General features: G+C 35.9%; 1 long non-coding RNA gene across 3 annotated transcripts in view; it reads right to left on the bottom strand.

Moving 5' to 3' along the window:
- The window catches only part of LOC131526362 (uncharacterized), a 142923-nt gene that overhangs the window by 71383 nt on the left and 49951 nt on the right, over positions 1-21589 (bottom strand). For all 3 annotated transcript variants that reach the window (XR_009267435.1, XR_009267437.1, XR_009267436.1), the window contains one exon: positions 9098-9171. This is a non-coding gene — a long non-coding RNA (uncharacterized LOC131526362). The remainder of the gene's footprint in view (positions 1-9097; positions 9172-21589) is intronic.

The following is a 21589-nucleotide window of genomic DNA, read 5'->3' as shown; positions in this document are numbered from 1 at the left end:
TAATTCCCTAAATTATTAGAGATCGCTCTTTTTATTCACAAACAACATGCAAGATGAGTCGTAATAGATTTTTATAAGATCAGATATCATCATTTAATCCTGTATGTCTGGTCTCAGTCATCTTATTAATACTTATGCAAAATGCCTGCCTTGTCTCGGGGGCGAAAAATGAGACAGAGGAAACATTGTTGCCGTACAAACCTCTCGTTTATCATCTAAAAACACAGTTTATTGTTGTTTTTATTGCTGTTTTTGCAGTACAGAAGCTAATAAGACCTGCACATCAAGGAAATTAACAGTTGTGGCCCGGATTTTAATTATGCCAGAGGGAAACAAGTGATTTAGAGAAGAGAGGAAACTCATATTGTTTCATTTGTTTTCAGATTAGTTGCTTTGTTTCCTTTTAGCATTTTCTTACAGAAACGATGCTAAGAGATGCTTCTGACAACAGAAACGTCAAATTCACACTTACAAGATTTTCTGCGTAGCAACACAGCATACTGTATCTTGTCTCAAAGGGGCGACTGACTCTTAAAGAAAGCTTCAAAACCACAGACAACACCTTTTGACGATGACTCTGCCGATCAGAACAGCCAGTATGATTGATATGAATGAGGGGAATCAGACGGCTGGAGTTGAGATCAGAGCAGCCGTCAGCACAGGGATCAGACAGGGGTAAGGGTTGAGCTAGGAGTCACGTCGATTGTAAACGAATTAGGGACTGTTTAGTAAAATATTTTGAAGGAGTTAACATTTGGATAACGGCTTCCAGAGAATAAGGCCATGGCCGTTATTCCCTCTCTAAGTGGATTTGAACACATGCCACGTAATTTATGGCCACAAAATAATTGCTAAATCAGAGCAAAAATTGGGGGGAAAAGGAAGGTAGAAAAGGACACGCTCCTTAAGAGTCCACGTGAGTTTGTGAAGTGGCAACATTTAGAGAAATGCATTGTTTTATTGCAAAGTAACAAGGAAGTTTTTTTTTTTTTTTTTTCATTTATTTACAAATATAGTAAGGTCTGAATGTACGGAACAACTTTTGTTTATATATTTTGTTTTAAACCTACAAAAAAAAAATTACATTTATGAAAACAAAATTGTAGTAAATTTCAAATTAAATAAGCACTAATTAAGAAAATTTGAATAATATTCAGAGTTTCCCACAAACTGTTGTGTTGAAATGCTAATTTGTTAAATAAATAAATGCTAATTTGTTATTAAAACCAGCACATTTCGTATTCAACTTTGAGGCTTGTCCTTAATTTAATATCAAATAAACTGGCTTATTTGCTCAATTAAAAAAAAATTGTAAATAACTATTTGTGAACAATTTCCTATTAATAAAATGACCAAAAAAAACACAGCTCATGAAATTATAGTTAATATCATTTTGTGATGATAAACATTATTTGGTATTAAATGTCTAATTTAACACAAAATTAAACTGGCTTATTTGCTCAATTAAAAAAAAAGATTGTAAATAACTATTTGTGAACAATTTCCTATTATAAAAATGACAAAAAAAAAATACAATTCATTTGGTTCAATTTCATTTGGTATTGAATTTCTAATTTAAAACAAAATAAACAAATTTTTTCAATTAAAAAAAAAAAAAAAATAGAATTTAACTATTTGTGAAAAATGTCCTATTATAAAAAAGACAAAAAATACAGTTCATAGAAATATAGTTCATGTCTAACTTGTGATATTAAAAACACAGCAAATTTTATTTGGTATTACATTTCTCATTTAAAACAAACTAAACTGGCTACTTTGCTCAATTAAAAAAAAACAAAAAAAAACATTAGATTTCTATATTTGTGAAAAACTAGATAGCTCATGCAACAAACACTGTGTAATTTAGCATGTTTAGAACAAGTTTAAAATTTCCAAAATGAATAGATTTCTATAGAAAGAGTCGAAGAACATCTAAGACATTTTCTTAAATATATGCCATGAACAAAAACTGTTGCTCACGTGAACCAAAGAACAACAGCTCCACCCTCCATTTCCCATATCCATATCCACCCCCACCCCCATTACAGGTCACGTAATTCAATGATCACCTGAGATCACCTGCTGGTCATGAATCTCAGCCAGTGGTGTAACATGAAAAATTGTATTAATATACGAAACTTATTATACAGTCCAAAACAGTACACTGATAAATGGCATGGTTGTGGGCTGACAATGATTGCATTTAATCCAATGCCCGGATGTTATTTTTCTTTCCTTCTATTTTTCTTTTTAGTTCACTGCTTAAGTGTACAGAAAAGAACTCGGAACGGAAGAAAAAAAAAAAAAAACACAATTTACCACTATGTCCTAAGGTCAATGCAGTAGTCATAGCAGCAGTTACCATGGTCACACTTTTTTCTAGGTGGAAAGGAGAGAGAGATAGAGAAAGAAAGAAAGGATTAAATATTCCCGCTCCATGCTCTGTAGATACTAATTGCACCCTGCAACACAAGTGCAGTAAATAATGAAATTTTAATTTCTGCTCTCTAGATTGCCATCCCCTCATGTGTAGAGTCATGTTTCAAAGAAATTTATTATAGCCCAAGGAGTGCAAGCAGCAAGAGGGGGGTGGCTCCACATAAAGTGTGAGCGTGTGTGTGTGTGTGTGTTTGTATGTTTGTAATTGCAGGGTGTGCGAGTTAACCGCGGTCGTGTAAGCCTATTATAGGTGTTCCCGTGTGTCCACTCGAATGTGTGCGCCTCTGAGTGTTCATGTGTGTGTGTGTGTGTGTGTGTGTGTGTGCACTAGTGCACTTGAGAAAAAAAATATAAAAAGAGACAGGCTAAAATCCACGAGGTTTACTTTGAAAAGATGGCAGGCCATTCAGATAATGTATCGTAACTAATGTCTCCCTGCTAAGGATGACTGGGCCGAGCAGGCTTCAGTTCTGGCACATTCCGCTGGATTCCGGCAGGCGCTCCACAGTCACGCTGGGCTGGGGCGAATCAGAGCGCCGTGATTCACCGCAGCTCCATTTCTCACACACAACTGATGCAGCTGCCGCGAACAAGACTGAAGTTTGCTGAACAAAGTAGACAAAGCAGGAAAAAGTAGTAGAGGAAAGAGAAGGGAAATAGAAAGAAATGTTGCTATTAGGAAGATTACAAACAGAGTTACATTTTGGCACCATGTGCCACGCATCTTTAGTAAATAAGGTTAAACAGTGGCCAAAAACACACTTTTGGGCGCTTAAGTGGTCTGAATATTACTGCATTAGGCATAAAATAGCTAAAAAGTATGTTTTGTGAAAATATTTTTCTTACTATATGCAAACTGCATTTGCATATATATTTTGTTATATAAATACACACACACACACACACACACACATGCATGCATGCATATACATATACTGTATATTATATAACAATTCTTTAAAATACACTAATACATATCTATGATCATGTGCCATTCATTCATTTTCAAGAAATCAAATGTTATATAATCAAAGACATAATATTTTTTTACGTCTAACTTGTGTACATTTTGGGGCCACAGTAGATGTTGTTAAAAAAAAATTCTTTAAAAAAAAAATCTGACTCTCATTTACTTATTTTTATGTTATTCTGGGAGACACCAGTTGTACAAATATGCCGTTAAAAATTCTTATTAGTTTGGATTGCTTTATAACTCACAACAGATTTCAGCTGCAGGGGTGTTTTGGATCACGCACAAACTTCACCTTTAAGATTAAAGGCAGTCGTGAGATTGTTCCGCAGCTTTTCGGCGGTTATTTGCGGTTACATTTCTTTTGTTTCACTTGATTGTGTGCGGAATAATAACCGATGTGCCCTGTGGCTGATCTTCCCTTTTCTCTCCTTTCATCTGCTTTTGTGTCCCTGCAACATTTACGACGAACTACCATTCATCTCCATCTAACAGCCAACCAAATAAAATAAATCACAAATTTCCTCAAATATAACAATATTTGTATTGGGGGTTTATAATTAATGAGCCCAGCTGCACTAATTAAAACCCATCTGAGCTCCATTCATCTTGGTCAATGCGGCTGATCGTTTTTCAGGCTGGGCACCACGCCTTTCTCCGGGCCGCCTCGTCCTTGGACTCATTTTTCAGGTGATTTGAAAACTATTGTTGGTTTATTGGTGTTGAGGAAAAACTGCCCGGCCGCAATTAATAACCAACAAACAAATGAGCATCATCATGTGAATTAACTGTTGTTTTCCGCTGTTTACTATAATACAGATGCTGAATGTAGACGTGGTCTAAAATTAATGATATCGAACAGTCTTATAATTGGCACGGAGCCATTAAAACATAATCTGTCATCAGCATGAAAATAAACTAAAAGAAAAATTGCAAGTACTAACTCATTTTTAGTGGCCAAATGTGCCTTTCATTTGAGAAGACAACTTTACTGCATTTCGGATGCTGTTTTACACCCACAAGCCTTGACATACAATATATAAAACAATGTTAACTTGGCATCGAAAACAAAATCACTTCATAATAAAACTGTCATCAACTACATGGATATTTGGCGTGGAGTTTTACCAGCATGACTGAAAATTAAAAATGTTGTAAAATTACATATAAATATACATATTTAAATATATATTTTATTTAAATATATTAAACATAATGATATGTATGTGTGTGTGTGTGTGTTGTATAATTTATTATACTTATTAATTATACATAAATAATGAATATTAAAATTGTTGAAAAATTATATATAAACATATTTAAATATAATAAATAGAATTATATGCATGTTTGTCCTTGTGAAGTATAATTTATTATATTAATTAATTATATATAAATATATAATTTACATGTAATTTTCACATATATGTATATTCATGTTTGTGTGGATGCATATACATGTATACACGAAGATTAGATATATAATCTATATAATAAATGTATATACTTGTTATAAAATGTGCATTACATAAATGATCCTATACTGTTTATAAATGACACTAATTATCCTTTACCAGTCTTAGATACTGAATCCCATTATACATGCATATCACAACCAATCAAATATGGGCCTGATTTATCTGACTGTATGCAGTAAAAAGTTGTGATGTCACTGAATCCTCTTAGCATGTAACAGACAGACAAGAATGTACCAAGGGAAGGTCTCGGTGTCAGCACAGAATCTTCAATGAGTTCTTGTTCCACTCACCCTCAGCAGGACAAGCCTCCCAAAAGTAGGACATCAGAGTGAAAAAATAAAAACATGCTCACACATAACTGCTAATTCATAAAAGCTAATGTTTTTTTCCTCCGGTGTTGCAAGGCGTTTCAAAATAATGAATGAGACCATGTGTAAGTGGAACAAACTAGTTTTTGCCTCTCCTTTTATAAACTTCTTTTTAGTGAATAAACAGAACTGCAAAAACCCGGTTTACTAATAGTTAGTTAAATGTACTTAAACAAAAACCGCTGATTCTAACAAAACATTCTCAAGTCTTTTAAAGTCTTCAAAAGCAAAAAAAAATCAGATTATCAACACAATATGATGCTGTTTAACTTTGCTGACTCAGGAGAATTGCTGTCAAATATCCACTCGTTCTGTGCGTTTTTAGCCTCATGCTAGGACAACGTAGCAGAGCGCTTCCTGTACAATCCAAACTCTTAACTACCCTAAAGACACGCTGGAGGCAGGAGACCCAGTTAACACCCGGGGAGAATTAATCTCAGCCTCTGTGATATATGACTCGCTGCATAAATGGGCAGCGCTTTGTTCGTGGTGTTTATCGAGAGCGGGCTCATTTAATGGCGCTCAATCCACCGACGACGTTCTCTCTTAGAATCTCCCTCTTAGATAGTGTTTCGCTAGTGTGCTTGGGTCTCAATAGGACATTTAATTACATTTTAATTAGTACATTAGAACATATTCGCAAAGTCTGATAGCTTATGCAAATGACTTTCAAAGAATTTCAAAGATTTGGGGGGAAAATATAAGGGTGGTTTCTTTAACTATGGGCACTTTTGCTATTTAATAAAACGCACACAATCGTCTAACAGTGAATATAATTAATCGCATGGACAATTCTGACATTTATGTCATTTTTTCTGAACCAAGAACATGTCATTTCCATCATAACTCAGATTATGTATTGTACTGTATTGTATTTAATAACATTGTGTTTCAAATATTTTTGTAATAAATTGGTTGATTCTTCCTAAAGCTAATTTAATTTCTTGCATTTTATGTATAACTAAATACACACGTTTAAATATTTTCACACTTTGACAATTTTAGCATAATTTGACAAAATAACAACTTTGATGCTCAAATATATTAATTTACAACATTTAATTACAAGTAATCTTTTTTTCATATTTCAAGCATGTTAAACCCTAAAACTGGTTGGTTCTTGAGAGAATTTCTGTTTTTAAAAAAAATTATATATTACAATAACAATATAATTTTCAGAATATAAATATGGAAATATGCTATGTTTGTTTCACTTTTTGTTTTGGTAAAACAATTAAATAAAAAAATAAACCTAACTAACTATAAACAGTAACAAAAATGAATGACAAAGGCATGGTAAAACTTTTCTGAGACCAAAAAAATATATAATAATAATAATAATTAATTAAAATATTAATATTCCAACCAAAAGACAAAAAGTACAAGAAATACCCAAATATATTCAGGGACGTTAAAAAAAGTATTAAAAAACACATATATTGAAGCAGATTTTATATATTTGTATTTCATTTATAATAAAATGATATATTTCTATATGTATAAAATACAGTTTAGCTATTTATATAATTTTATATTGATATAATACATTATATATAATATTCAAAACACTTAAGTTTACGAAGTAGCTACAACGCACACCCTACGCAACACTTTCTATCACTGCATGCATACTGAGAGAAAGAGGAAGTCGCAAGAGTCACATACTGTTTACATTTCTCCTGCATTAGCAGCTCTGAAAGAGTCTGTCTCTTCATTCTATCTGTCTCACTCGCACACGCAGGTCATTTTTTACACTCCAGGTTGATGTAACTGCAGGACGGAGCTGCATGTGGGGGTCACGCAAACAACGGTAGCTAAGAGGCTTGGGTGACCTGGCCGCACAGGTGTTCAGGAAGAACGCTGTTCACGGCCAGGATTGATGATCTAATCAAGCTGTCACCATGGCGATGAGCGGCTCTGCCGATCTGGAGGGGCGGGAGGTGCATGCTTACTGTTCACCCAAATTGGCCCTGACAGGCTGAATTGGGAAAAGGAATTTTCCCCTAAGTAATGTAGGAAACTAGTCGTACAGGCAACGAAGGAGAGTCGCAGCTTGCCCCCGAGCTTCTCCGCCACACATCCCTCTTTCTCTGTCTTTGAAGAACCCAGAGAAGAAAAACAATATCACAAATAAACTCAGATGTTGGCAGAGCAACACAGGGAAATTTTTGACAGACTGCCTCATGCTGCCTGGGCTGCCACGTTCAAATTGTTACCTTAACGTGGCTGTTGTCAAAAAAGTTTGAAACAGACATCCTTAATTTGACTCCATGTGTTTACACTACTGACGATGAACTTGGTTATCGTTCTCTCTCGCTGACATACGCTTTGGAAAGTACATAAAATTATTGAGTAATCATTCGCGTAAAGCCATAAAAATGAAATGTGGTTAATGTTCAAGTAATCTAAGTTTTATGGAGGGCAATTGCTTTAAACTAACAATTTTTAATTATCATTTAATTTCGGCAACGATATTAAGGCAATCCTTCACTCGGAATGCTTTATCTGTGAAATATTTAGGAAAATAAACACAGATGATTATAATACTCCGGAGCATGTGAAGACGAGGAAAACACAGACACTGGGGGAAAAAAATGAAGGTGAAGAGAGAGAGAAAAAAGACATATGTGGATGTCAGAACAAAGGAGTTGATAAAGATCACATTGAATTTTTAAGAAAAGCAGAATTATTAATGATGTTACACTGTCGCAAAGAGTTTATACACACACACACATCGCGTTTCCCGCTATGTACTCGGAAAAACACTATAACTTAACTCGGATTACCGTGGTAAACATTCAAGTTACAGCACATTTACTCATTTAAGTATTTCCACCTGTCTGCACACCAGCGCGCGACATTTCAGCGACGCACATTTGATATGTATCGGGGGCATGAATTCATTGTGTTATTTGTAAAATATACAGACGTTGCTCTTTCGAAGTTTCTCAGATTGTTCTTCTTTTGGAATACATGATAGGATGAAACAAAGAGGGTGAAAGATCCCATTAATAATTAACGATTCACTCATAACCACAGGGCTGTTATGAAAACATGCTCCTCAGCTTTTTGCATATTATTGCTCCTAAATTCTGCAACTTGACTAATTTTCTTCGCTCCTTCTCTCTTTCTTCATCCCCCCAGTCCCAGCCTTCATATTTTTCCCAAACACACAGAGAAACCAAAGGCCTCTTCTTTTAAATTACAAACATCCGGCATGTAAATGAGCCGGGCTTGCAGGGGAAGAACTTGTGGGCTCAGCGCTTTAATTTAGTTAATTATATTCGCAGAGTTTGCAGTCGTTTGAGCACGAGCTGATGAGAGCGAGTGATCGCCTCTCTTTCTTTCAGCGCTTAGACTCTTGTAATCAAGGCCATTAAGCTTTAAAAGAGACTTTTAGAAGTGAAGCTGAAATCAACTCCTTTAGGAGCTCCGGGCCAGCAGTGCGTTTCCCCATACCATGTTTACGCTGCCCTTTTTTCTTCGTCTTTTCAAGTCAACGTTTTTCAAATAAACCACTATATCATGCCATTTAATGCACGCGGTGACAGCAAAAACATCAAACGGAAAGTCGATCGTCTTGTGTGCACGTGTAAAAGTTTACTACCTAAACAAAAAGTTGTTTTATTCTGAGCAAAGGCAAATCGGATGCTGATGTCATAATCATAACAGTGTTACCTCATAATTAAAGATGTGTATGGTACAAATCACATGTCCGGCACTCCAAGGGCTGCAGTGTGTCACGCTCTTGGCCTTGGACATTCTGCCCTGTTTTCTCTTATGTCACATGTGATTTGTGCCATCTTACTTGACAGGTGTGTGTGTCCAGAGAGGACGCTGACCTGAACGCTGCCGATGTCACAGTCACCGTCACCCCCCAGAGCTTCTCGCTGCTGCTCATCTGTCCTCACATTTGCTGTACAAACAAACGCAACACAAGTGATATCATTCATCTGTGCAAAAATAAACAAAGATCAAGTCAAAGTATAACAAAAAAAAACACATCATTAAATATAACACATACAAGGGAAGGTTATGTTAATTCTACTTTTTTTTTTTCTTTGGAAAGTTGACGCTGAAATGATTTTAACCAGGATTTTGTTTATTAAAATAAAATGTGATTTAATTATTATACATGCAGCTTTTCTAACAGCTTTTTTTTATTCACTGAGAGCTTAATTTCAAATAAATGCTGTTCTTCTGAACTTTCTATTCATCAAAGAATCCTGAAAAAAAAATGTGTCATGGTTTGCAGAAAAATACTGAGCTGAAAATTTAGCTTTGCCATTACATATTAAAAAAGAAAATTATTAAAAGAAATATTTAAACTAACAGTACTGTATTTACTGTAGTTTTGGTAATTTGGTTAAAAATGATTGTGTGTTTGTAAAATAAGATTGTGACACTTTTGTTATATGTTTATTTACACATTTTAACATTTAAATAAAAAATGATGGACACCCTATATTAAAAAAATAGTTAATTCCCTCCAAATTTCTAGTCTTTTTGATCTTGAGCACGGTGACATTTTGTATCTTTGAGGTGCCGTATAGTTTGTACCCACCGCATTCATTCTGGGTGTTTTGAAGGGTGTATTAGTTCAAAAGGCTTATTTTTCTAATGTGAAAATGGAACTAATGATGTGTGGGGGTCTTTTGACTATTACTTATGAAAACAGCGCAGAGTCCATTCCCCTGTTATTACTTGGTCAGTCAAAGGGACCTCTCAAAATTGCACCTAATTATGTCCAATTAAGACAAGGCCGACGCTGTCAATCAAGCACAAACTTTCCCCCATCATTACACAGTTAGAGACACTGCACTTTCTCACTCGCGCTCTTTTTTCTTTGAGGGGAGGAGAGCGCGAATATGATCCTGTGTACCAGATGTGTCACAATGGAGAAGACTGGTGTTTCCATCTCTCTCTTTCCCACTCTCTCTCTCTCTTTCTCTCACTGACAAGCTGTCACCTGCTGGCTTTCACAACGTTTCCTCCCCGGTGCGGGCCGGAGTGTGCCAAACCCAGCGGCAGGTCAGCGGTGAACACGCGCAGCGCCCCTCCAAAGCCGCGCAATGAAATTTGGCAACAAATGTCACAGCGGAGCAAAACAGCTGTTGTCTTCACGACAAGCCAAACCCATTCTGTCTTTTTGAATTATGATAATGCAAAACAGTGTCACCCGAATCACCGGGGACGAGTCTCTATCTCTCTCTCTCCTCCCATCGAACGCATGGAGACTCCCTCCTATGTAATCATTTCTTTCCAGCGTCTTTCTGACAAAAACGTCAGTGGTTCGACTAAAAATACCAGGTGAGGGGGGAACGAGAATCGAGTGAAAAAAAGAGAAAGGATGGCATGATAAACCAGCATCTGTGACATGGCCTCTTCTGTAATCTGTCTCCTCTCCTAACAGCATATGTTTCCGATCGCCGCCCCACGTCCCCAGTCTCTGCTCAAGCCCTCCCAGTATACACTTCACGCTGGTGTTGTTATCAATCATAGCGACCAAGCGAACGTAACACACATAGCGAGTCAAAATCACCAGTTGCGACACTTTTTTTCCAAATAATTGACTTTTAAAAAATCTGGTTTAGATAGATGCTAATGCACTGACATAGCGCTAGCGTGTAAGTTATTGTTATTAAATTTGTTTTCGATTTATCAAAATCTTGGTTATTCATCAAAAGTTGATTAACGTGACAGAGAAAAGCGATATATAATTAAGCAGTATCACATTAGCAAGAACGGCTGTGAATGAATCAGTGTTTCTGAAAGAATCAGTTGAGTGAATGATTGCATGACTCATTCACGAAAGAGTCACTTGTTTTGTTCCTGAAAGAATCAGTGATTTGATCAAAGTGAATTAGATGACTCAATGGTAGGGTACTTTAAGTAAATATATTAGGTGAAAGTTTGTGAATTTGTGAATTCATGAGTTTGGACATTTTAAGGTGTTTGAAAGACAAAAGCCTTCTAAAGACATAGAAAAACATGGTTAAACAGGTCTTTGTGTGAATGTCCACAAAACTGGAAGATTTCTGAATGTATAGAAGCAGTAGGCTATTTTAGAAAGGAACGTTTAAAAGATGAAAAAGATGAATCAATAAATTATGAACAATTTATTGCTGTTGTGTAAATAATATGTAATCATGTAATCCATAAAAAAGTAACTGTAGTCTGATTACGAGTATTTTAAAATAAGTACTTAATTTTTGGAATCTGATCACATAATCCAGATTACAAGTAATCAGTTACTACCCAGCTCTGGTTGCATCACATCACTGCCATTCATAAAGTATCTCCCATGGCCTCATGGGATAGTAAAGTTTGCACAGTATGCACACTTCAGAATCATGCCAGAACACATGCCTACTCTTTGATGAGTACTGTGAATTCGGACATATATTTTGTCACATACTGTTTTTTGCCTAAATCCTATGCAGTAGGGAAGTATGCGATTTTGGATGCAGCTACGGTCACTTGTTTTGTTCCTGAATGAAGTGTTTTGAACTCTGGTTTCATTCTTGAATTAATCAGTGTTTCGACTGATTCTGTTAAGTGAATTAAATGGCTCAAAGGTAGTCATTCATCTAGTTCCTGAAAGAATCATTGTTTCAGAAAGAATCGGATAGTGAGTAATGCAATGACTCACTCATACAGATGGTCACTTGTTTTGTTCCTGAATGAAGTGTTTCAAGTGAATCGGTTGAGCATATTTTATGTCTCATAGGGAGTCGGTTGAATTAATGATTCAATTACTTGCTCTTAAATGCACTGACTAGTTTCATTCCTGAACGATTCCGTGTTTTGAATGAATTGACTGAGTGAATGACTGACTCACTCTCTCAAAAAGTCACATGTTCCATTCCTGAATAAATCATTGTTTTTTTAACTTAGTTAAATTAACAAATCAACGACTCATTCATTAAGACAATCCCTTATCGCCACCTACTGGCATAGTAATGTAAACTGTAGAAAGAGTCCCAAAAAATCCCCACCACTAATGCACAGACTGTGCATGCCGTCAGCAGACGCAATTCACTCTTACTAAATCCCCCTATTTTTTTATCTTTCATGTGCGTGTATGTGCGAAAGAGTGAAAAGAGAAAGAGAGAGAACTCTTCTCTTAACGTTGGTTGAATTTGTTCCACTTAATAAGCCCTCCCCAATGACCTCTCACTAATTAAGAGCCGGCGTGTAAGAAATACGAGCTTTAATTAATGATGAGATAAATTCTGTCTCGAGGACTGTCAGAAAATGATGACACCATGTTTTACAGTTGAAATAGAATTAGACGGGGGAAAAAAAGGCCTGGATCCAGCTTACAGACAGCACTTTCTAATCTGTCAGCCGAGGATGAGAAACCCCAGCAGTAAATAAGAGAGCAGTTCAATGTCAATCAATGTCTGCTCCATTGGTTGCTGCTTGTGTACTTGTTTTCACCAAATCATGTTAACACATCCTAACACAGACAGTATGGCTCCGTGCCATATTTGTGTGTACGAGCGTGTTCACGAGCAGATGAGTAAGAGAGACAGAGAGAGGCTTTCAACGACAGCATCATTAGCTGACGGTTACAGCTCTTGGGAAAATGAATTTTCCAGAACATTTTCCTGCATTTGAGGGAAACGAGAGACAATATATGACATTTTCCTACATAATGGCATTATTTGACTGATATACAGCAAGTTTGTTCCAGACTAGTCCAGAGGAAAGGGTTCAGAGTGGATTGGGTGTTAGGATGGTTGTTGTGTGCTAGAGGCTTATTCCATCACTTTCGTAATGATGTACCACATACCCAAACACACACACACACACACACACTCACTCACTCACGGAGACTGATGATGAATTGGCCTCATCTAACTCTGATGACTGTCGGGGAAGCCATGTGGTGCCCAGTGTCTGGTTTCCGAAAAGACTGACACACGCACACATACGCATATTACCGCACTTGCAAAACCATTCATCTTTTCATATGATATTCCCAGCAATCATTTGTTTCGCTTGTAATATCATACAGTATGTTGTTTAACAATATGTATGTTACAAATACACATTTTCTAACGTCTGAGGCCATGCTCCGTATTAATGAAAACTAAATGGTTGGGGTCAGTAATTTTTTTTTATTATTATTATTCTGCAAAGATAGGCCTACATAAAATTAGCAACAAAAAAGTAATTTATAATGTTACAAAATATTTCTACTTATAATAACGCTGTTGATTTAAAGCTGTTAGCTGTTGCTAACTCTCTATTCATAAAAGAAAATCCTGAAAAATCTATCACAGTTCCCACAAAAAATATCATAACATTAGACATCAGTATATTAGAATGATTTCTGTAGGATCATGTGACACTGAAGACTGGAGTAATGACTGTTGAAAATTCAGCTTTGACATCAAAGGAATAAATTACATTTTAAAATTTACTGAAATAGAAAATTGTAATTATATTTCACAAAATTACAATATTTGCTGTATTTTCTGATCAATTACATGCAGCCTTGGTAAACATATAGAGAGTTCTTTCAAAAACATTAAAAAAAATCTTACTGCTCCCAAACTTTTGAACGATAGACACAATTTGGGCACTGACTCAACCAAAAGTTAATGAACTGGAATCTGAAAACATTAGAATTAATGAATTAATTGTTAATCTTCTGATAAAGAAATAACTAATCCTAAAATGAAATATCTATCATTTATCACTTTATTTGATACATTCCAAATCTGTAGTACTTTCTTAATTATGTAAACAAAATTAGATGTTTCTGAAGGATATTAACACTTAAATCAAATCAAATCAAATCAATTTGAAAATCAAATAAAGTATTACAATAATAATTTTTCACACTTTCACACTTTTCAAGCTCAATGCAACTAGATGATGAAAAAGTACAAAAATTACCTGCCTGAATAAAGTTGCAATTTCTGAATAAGTTTTTCATTATCTGAAAAACAAAAACTAAATGTCATAGCATTCTTCTAAAAATATATTTGAAAAACTGTTTTACAATAATTATGAGTTTATTAAGAGGCACTGCTTCAATCGAAAAACTTGTAGTACATGTTTTAATGCTAAAAAGTCAGATTTGGTGTAAACAGGCTTTTATGAGCCAATTTTACACCTGGATCACAGCTCCGATCTCCTTAACCAAGCAAAATCAGAGCACAATTATAGAGCACCTCAGTTAATCTTGCAGCTTTGATCAAACCGAGGGTAATTCCTTTTTTAATACAACAAATGTAAATTAATGTCTGACACAGGCAATCAACTTAATAATGCATGTTTATCAAACATAGACCATATGGTGCCTTTTATTATTACTCCAAGTCAATTGTCACATTCAGCATGACACTTTTCTTAAAAACATTCATTTTGAAAGGCTCAGGAAGAAAGGAGAGAGAGGGAAGGAAAACAGCCGATTGCTTGCAGCAGTTTGTTTGCAGATTTGTCCGTATTTAATGTTGCTTTCACTGAGCCACCCTCAAAAAAAAGACGTTCACAACTCCATTTACTGCCAGGAAAAGCCAAGCTGACAGACGAATGACGTTTCTGACAGCAGAGAGACAGGAAGTGAGAAAGAAAGGCAGAGAGAGAAGGGGAACAAGGAAGTGAAACGTTATAGGCAGTCACACAAGGAGCAACCTCGCAACCTGTCAATCAACGTCCTGTCTCATCAGACACCGATCAGAAGCTCCTGGCAGGAGAGCTGTCAGTCAAAGCGACACACTGTGTTTCATGAATGGAGCTGGCGGAGGCCCGGCAGCTCGCTACACGTGCCCGTTTAATCACGGATCAAAACGAATTTACTTTGATGGGATGCTATTGGTTGCGAATGTGGCTTGAGAGATAGAAGATAGGAGAAAGGAAGAATGGGGATAGAAAGATAGAAAGATAGAAAGATAGAAAGGAGAACAGGAGACTGCTGAATCAGACGAGGCAGGAAGGTCCAGACGATCCATAGAGTCCCGCTCTGATTTCATTACAGTAAATAGTGGTTTTGGTGTGGAACCGCTGAAAGCTGCTGCCTGTGGTGGTGGCTTAAAAAGTGCCCTGGGAGCAGGCCGTAAAGAGGCACGGAGCCGTCCCTGCCACTGGACGCATCGATTGAGGTCTGCGGTGGGGAGTAGGAGGCAGGGAGGGGGAGGCTGGTCTATCTCTCCTATAGTCTCGCAGAGCCAGACTTGTAAGAGACATGTAAGGCGACCAATCATGATTCGGTTTGTTTTTATGTACAGTTTAGGGGTGGGGTTCTGCAGGCAAAAACTGTCTGGCCCTGAAAATTTAATTCAAATAATACCATAAAATATACTGTAAAATGTGCATGAGGTGTTTTTAAAAGAATCATTAAGTAAACAGGGCTGAATATTTATTCATGATATATAATGAAAACAAAACTAAGTAAAAAAAATTACATATGTATGGAATCATACTTAAATTTAAGAAAACAATGTACAAGAATTAATGATGTATACTCACCATTTCTTGACTGTAATTTTGGAGTCCCACAGGGGTCGATTCATGTACCAATTTTGTTTAGCTTATATATTAATGATCTGCCTACAGTTTGTCCAGCAGGGACTGCAGAGGCAAATTAGCTTTATAGCTAACTCTGGCACAACTATATTGTGCATTGTCCCTGTTAAATAAATGAAATAAACTTAACTAAACTAATTTCTGAAGAACAAAAGAGATGTTAAGTAGAATATATATAATATTCAAAATAACCGCAAGAAAAATATCATACATTGAAAAAAAGAATGATGTAGTATAGTGTTGTCACTGTACCAAAATTTCAGTATTCGGTACCGATACCAGTGAAAATACACGGTTCTCTGTACCAATTTCGGTACCACGTGCTAATTTAAAAAATACACTATTTTTAATAATAAAGTCAAACAAAAATAAAATGTGCAAAAATCAATGCCATTCTTTATACTTATTTAAATTGTGTTTCAAGTTTTTCCGCAAGTAAAAAAAGTATGAAAAACAGTAAACAGTAAAGTTTCACCCAAATTTAATTTGTCTTTAATTAATGAGATTTAAACACATTTTTTTTTTTTTTTTGGTAAATAAAGGGGATTTACTATTAAAATTAAAATATGGAAGAAATATTGTGTGATTATTTCTTTTAAAATAAATATAATTTTTTTCAACAGTAGTAATAGTATCACATACAGTCTACTAAATAATAGTAATATATTTCTGGCACAATGTCTTTAAGATAAACTTTTATTTTGACGGGTTGCCGTGAATACCTTTAAATTTCTGTGTGTAGCTATATGATATGAAGCTGGTTTTACTCAAATGAAACGGTAAAATGCTCGTGAAGTGACTCTCAGAGCAGTTCTGTAGATGTTGTTTATGTATTTATGTCCTCATTGAGACGGTGGATGCTGAAATCATCGCGACTTTTGCGGCTTAATATACAGATACTAATCCATGTTGCGATTTGATTTAAGTGTAATGACCTACTTTTGATTAATTCATCCACATTTCATGACATTTCGTGCTAAACTGTAAATTCCGTTTTAAAAACTGGATTCCGAGATTCCGTCCACGTTTTCTGCATCGTGGAAATCATCGGGCCGTACGCGTCAAGAACCGGGTTGACCGGGTACTCGGTACCACCGGTACTTAAAAAAACCTGGTACCGTGACGTTTTCATTTTTTTAGTACCGACTTGGTACCGAAGTACCGGGTCTTTTGACAACACTAATGTAGTATTTACTCAAGTATTTATTCAGAAATTGCTAGTAATGCTAGTCACAAACAATTATGAAGAAACGGCGAGAATTTTCTTGTAAAACGTAGTCCTAGTCCTAGTCATTTAGTCTTTTATTTACAATATATTTACAGTGTAGTAGAAATGGTTAATGCATTGTATTCAAAGTCTTCTAAAACCATATAACTGTCTAAGGAACAGATCGTAATTTTTTCGATTTGTTAAATCTCTCTGAACAACATAGAGGTGTGTAAATTATGACAGAATTTTTAATTTTGTAATTTGATAGGTGCAACAAACAGTTCCAACCAAAAAGTGAGACACATGCATAACTGTTCTTTGAATATATAAAATCTACTCATAGTGCAAAATGGATAAACTCCACTTCATTTTTCAGTATATATTTAAAACAACAATACATTTGTCATGTACAGTATTTTAACAGTATCAGTGTCCGTATCAAGACCATAATCAAAATATATAAATGACGTTACAACTTCATTAGAAGGCTGAGAAATAAATACAAATGTCAAGCATTTTGGATTTTCATGCAGCCTCCAATTCAGTCAATATGTCCAAATGCTGACAAATAAATTTAGCTATTCTTTTTCTAGTTTTGAGAATTAAATTCGCATTGACTGTTTTGAAAAACAGAATAGTTGTTTACGTCCCGTTAGACACAAATATCAAAAATAAAACACAACAAAGCTGATTTGTGATGTTCCATTCATGTAAGTCCTGTGAATCCCAACTCTCTCTCTAAATGATACACATTCATAAATGTTTGTTCTCCGCAATGCTTTGAAGTGCATTCGTTTCTCTCTTTAATGATTTTTTTTTCTTCTCATGGTGATGGAAACCATGCTGACACCTTCTTTTGCCTCATCAAGCTTTCCAGCACAATTACATGAATTTACTTTCAATAAATTACCATCCTCCCAAACATCACTCAAAGCCGAAACATTCACAAACAATATGCATTATTAATCTAATTGTCACTGTTTATTTGGTTAACTTATAACTGATTTGGACAGCCATGCCTTGATAAAGCATTTAAGAGTTTTGGTTTTCATAAAGAACTCATAAAGAGATGGCACATGTGTATTTGCTGTAACCAATGAGATGTAGTGTGGAATAGAGGAGATGCAGTTTTTGGATGAAAGCCACGTTTGTTACCTTTCACTCATTTTATTCTGTAAGACATTAATGTGGTGACCCAACACAGTACAAACATAAACAAAAATGTTTCTAAAATCATAGACTGAAATGAATTAATATTAAACTGAACAGCACAATAAAGTTATTAAAATTATTTTTTTTTTACTTGTCTTGATATATCATGCCATATAAAATAGACAGACAGACAGACAGACAGACAGATAGACAGATAGATAGATAGATAGATAGATAGATAGATAGATAGATAGATAGATAGATAGATAAGATCTGCTTTGAAAATCTACATTGTAAAAAGCGCTATATAAATAATAGTGACTGGACTTGAATGTACAGTATAGATAAATACATAAATATATTTTTATTTATATATTTTTGTGTGCCTTTATATATATATATATATATATATATATATATATATTTTTTTTTTTTTTTTTTTTTTACTTTGCTATCTAAAAAAACTAAATGTTAAATTAACATAGCATTAGAATAACAAATCAATCATCATCATCACTGATGAAGTAAAACATTATAATATCGAAATATGGGTGATGGTGATTACGGCTTTATGCTGACTTTAGCATTGGCACTTTAAAAGAAATTACAGCCAGCAAAGCACTTATGATCCGAACATTCAGCGAGAGCTTCAGTTTTGGCCCCGGTTTCTTCATGAATCTGATATCTGCCTCATATTTCTCTGTTCTGGCGATCATAATGGCTGGCTTGGCTCATTGAAGGACATTGTCAGCTACTTCAAAAGGATCAAGCACTTGTTTCACTCACAGAACGGCAAAAATGTACAGAAAAATGACCAAACTGATCATCCTTCACAACGGAAACTTGATAAAAAAATGTCAGCACGCACAGGTCTCAGTTCACCAGAGGTCGGCGTCTTGTTAGCCCATAATGGATCAGAGTCGCTAAATCAACTATAACCCGGGAGCCTGTTCCAAACCCTGTTTTGTGACTCACACACACACTCACACACTCACTTCTCCATCAGTCACTTTCCAACACTAACAAAACAGGACAAGGTTATAAATATTCAGTGTGTCTTCAGCCTATCCCTTGCCAGGATGATGAGCATGTAGCCTAGAGAAACCAGAGAGAGAGAGAGAGCGAGAGACTTCCATTCTGGTGATGAAGACTGACACACTCAAACCGTCAGCTATCCCAGGGCTTCAGGGGAACCTGAGGCACACAACACGCACCCCTCACGCACACACAAAACACACAAACACATTCACAGCCGCTTCCGTCGCTCTCTCACGTCTCGGCACTGAAAGAGCGGGCTTGCAAACATTTCTGTTAATTATGTATTACAGCTGTCCTTCATAAACTTAATTACCAGGCGCTGAAAGGCAACGGGGCTCCATTTGCATATGTACATGAAAGAGACATGGCATATGCAAAAATACGATTTAATTAGCATTCTTTGATAGGGCAGCTTGCAAATCAAACTGGCGTGCTGTAAGATTCTCATCGTAAGGCCTGGATTAACTGCGACGTGAGATGGCATGGATGGCATTGCCCGTTGGGAGATGGCAAGAACGAGGGGAGCGAGCGGACAGACTTCAGCTTTCCACGTCCGCCGCCGCCGCCGTCACAGCCATTGCCGCGCATCTGAGTCGAGCCCCTGCCTGCAGGGGCTGGAACAACATCGTTTCGCTACGGTCTTGATGATTGTGTCTTGATTATTGTCATAAAAGGATATTACGGAATGCCACTCACTCTATTTTTTAGGAAAATATAAATCTCGCTAATGTGTCCTCTCGCAGCCCGGGGGCGGTGGAGGGGTATCGGGTGCGGAGATTAAAAAAGTGGTGGGTGCTGCGCATTAGCACGTTTAACTAACGACATGCTACACTGCGTTAGCACAGAGGCGCTAACTGTGCACGCTTTGAATTACAGGGAAAACCACATCATGTGGCATCACAGGAATTTGTTTATTTGCTTTCCTGCATCACAATATTTAGTATAGACTAAATGCGCCATAATTCAGCATCATGTACATGTGTGTACGGTAATTAGTGTCTGTGCGTACAAGCTAAGAGCTTAAAGTGCTAGCTCAGCAGCACTCAAATGTCACGAGCCGTGTGACTTTTCCAATCCAGGTCAGTATGTTTTCACTTCAAGGATAAATCACAACTCGGATCTACCAAAGAAACACACATCACATTTCAAACATAAAATCTGAACCTTAAAGAGGAGTTGTATACACATGCATTAATTTGATCTAAAAATAGAGAATTTTGAATATTATTATGTTTTAAAATGACTGTTTTATATTTTGATATATTCTAAAATCTGGTTTGTTAATTATTAAATGGCAGAGCTGAATTCTCAGCAGCCATTCCTCCGGTCTTCAGTGTCACATGAGCATTCAGAAATCATTCTAGTATGCTGATTTGCTGCTCAAGAAACATTTATTATTTATTATCAATGTTGAAAAGCATTTTATCAGGATTCTATGATGAATAGAATGTTAAAACAGCATTTATTTAAAATTGAAATCTTCTGTAACAATTCAAATGCCTTTACTGTCACTTTAAGTATTAATTTCTTTCAAAAAAAGAAAAATAAATCATACTGACCTCAAACTTTTGAACAGTAGAATATATATTTAATAAATTTATTTTAAAATGTTGTTAAAAAAATTAATCGCCTGCATCAATGCACTAATTTTGACAGCACTAATATTTATATACATTGAAGCGAGGTCTGAAGTCCCTGCTAAAAAGAGCATCCAAAACACAATATATGAGCAGAAATACCAGATGTTTAAGCTCTAGCTTTGGTTTTCTTACTAGGAAGGCTTTTACAAATGCCAGAGCAACATTACTGTAACCGCTAAATATTAATTTTCAAGAACTTTACTGGTGGGTCAGTGAGATGCAGGAACATTCCTGCATTCATGATACTTTAGAGAGTGATATACAGTCATGGCCAAAAATATCAGCACCCTTGGTAAATATGATCAAAGAAGGCTGTGAAAATTAATCTGCATTGTTAATCCTTTTGATCTTTTATTTAAAAAATTCACAAAAATCTAACCTTTCATTGGATAATAAGAATTTAAAATGGGGGGAAATATCATTATGAAATAAATGTTTTTCTCAAATACACATTGGCCACAATTAACGGCACTCTTTTATTCAATACTTTTTGAAACCTCCATTTGCCAGTTTAACAGCTCAAAATTTTCTCCTATAATGCCCGATGAGGTTAGAGAACACCTGACAAGAGATCAGAGACCATTCCTTCATCCAGAATCACTCCAGACCCTTCAGATTCCCAGCTCCATGATGGTGGTGCTTCTCTTCAGTTCACTCCACTCATTTTCTATAGGGTTCAGGTCAGAGGACTGGAATGGCCATAGCAGAAGCTTGGTTTTGTGCCCAGTGACCTATTTTTGTGTTTTTAAGGT

Source organism: Onychostoma macrolepis, chromosome 19, assembly GCF_012432095.1.
Source record: "Onychostoma macrolepis isolate SWU-2019 chromosome 19, ASM1243209v1, whole genome shotgun sequence".
Taxonomy (NCBI): Eukaryota; Metazoa; Chordata; class Actinopteri; order Cypriniformes; family Cyprinidae; genus Onychostoma; species Onychostoma macrolepis.
Note: the sequence above shows the minus strand (reverse complement) of the source record. Positions and strands in the feature narration are given on the sequence as shown.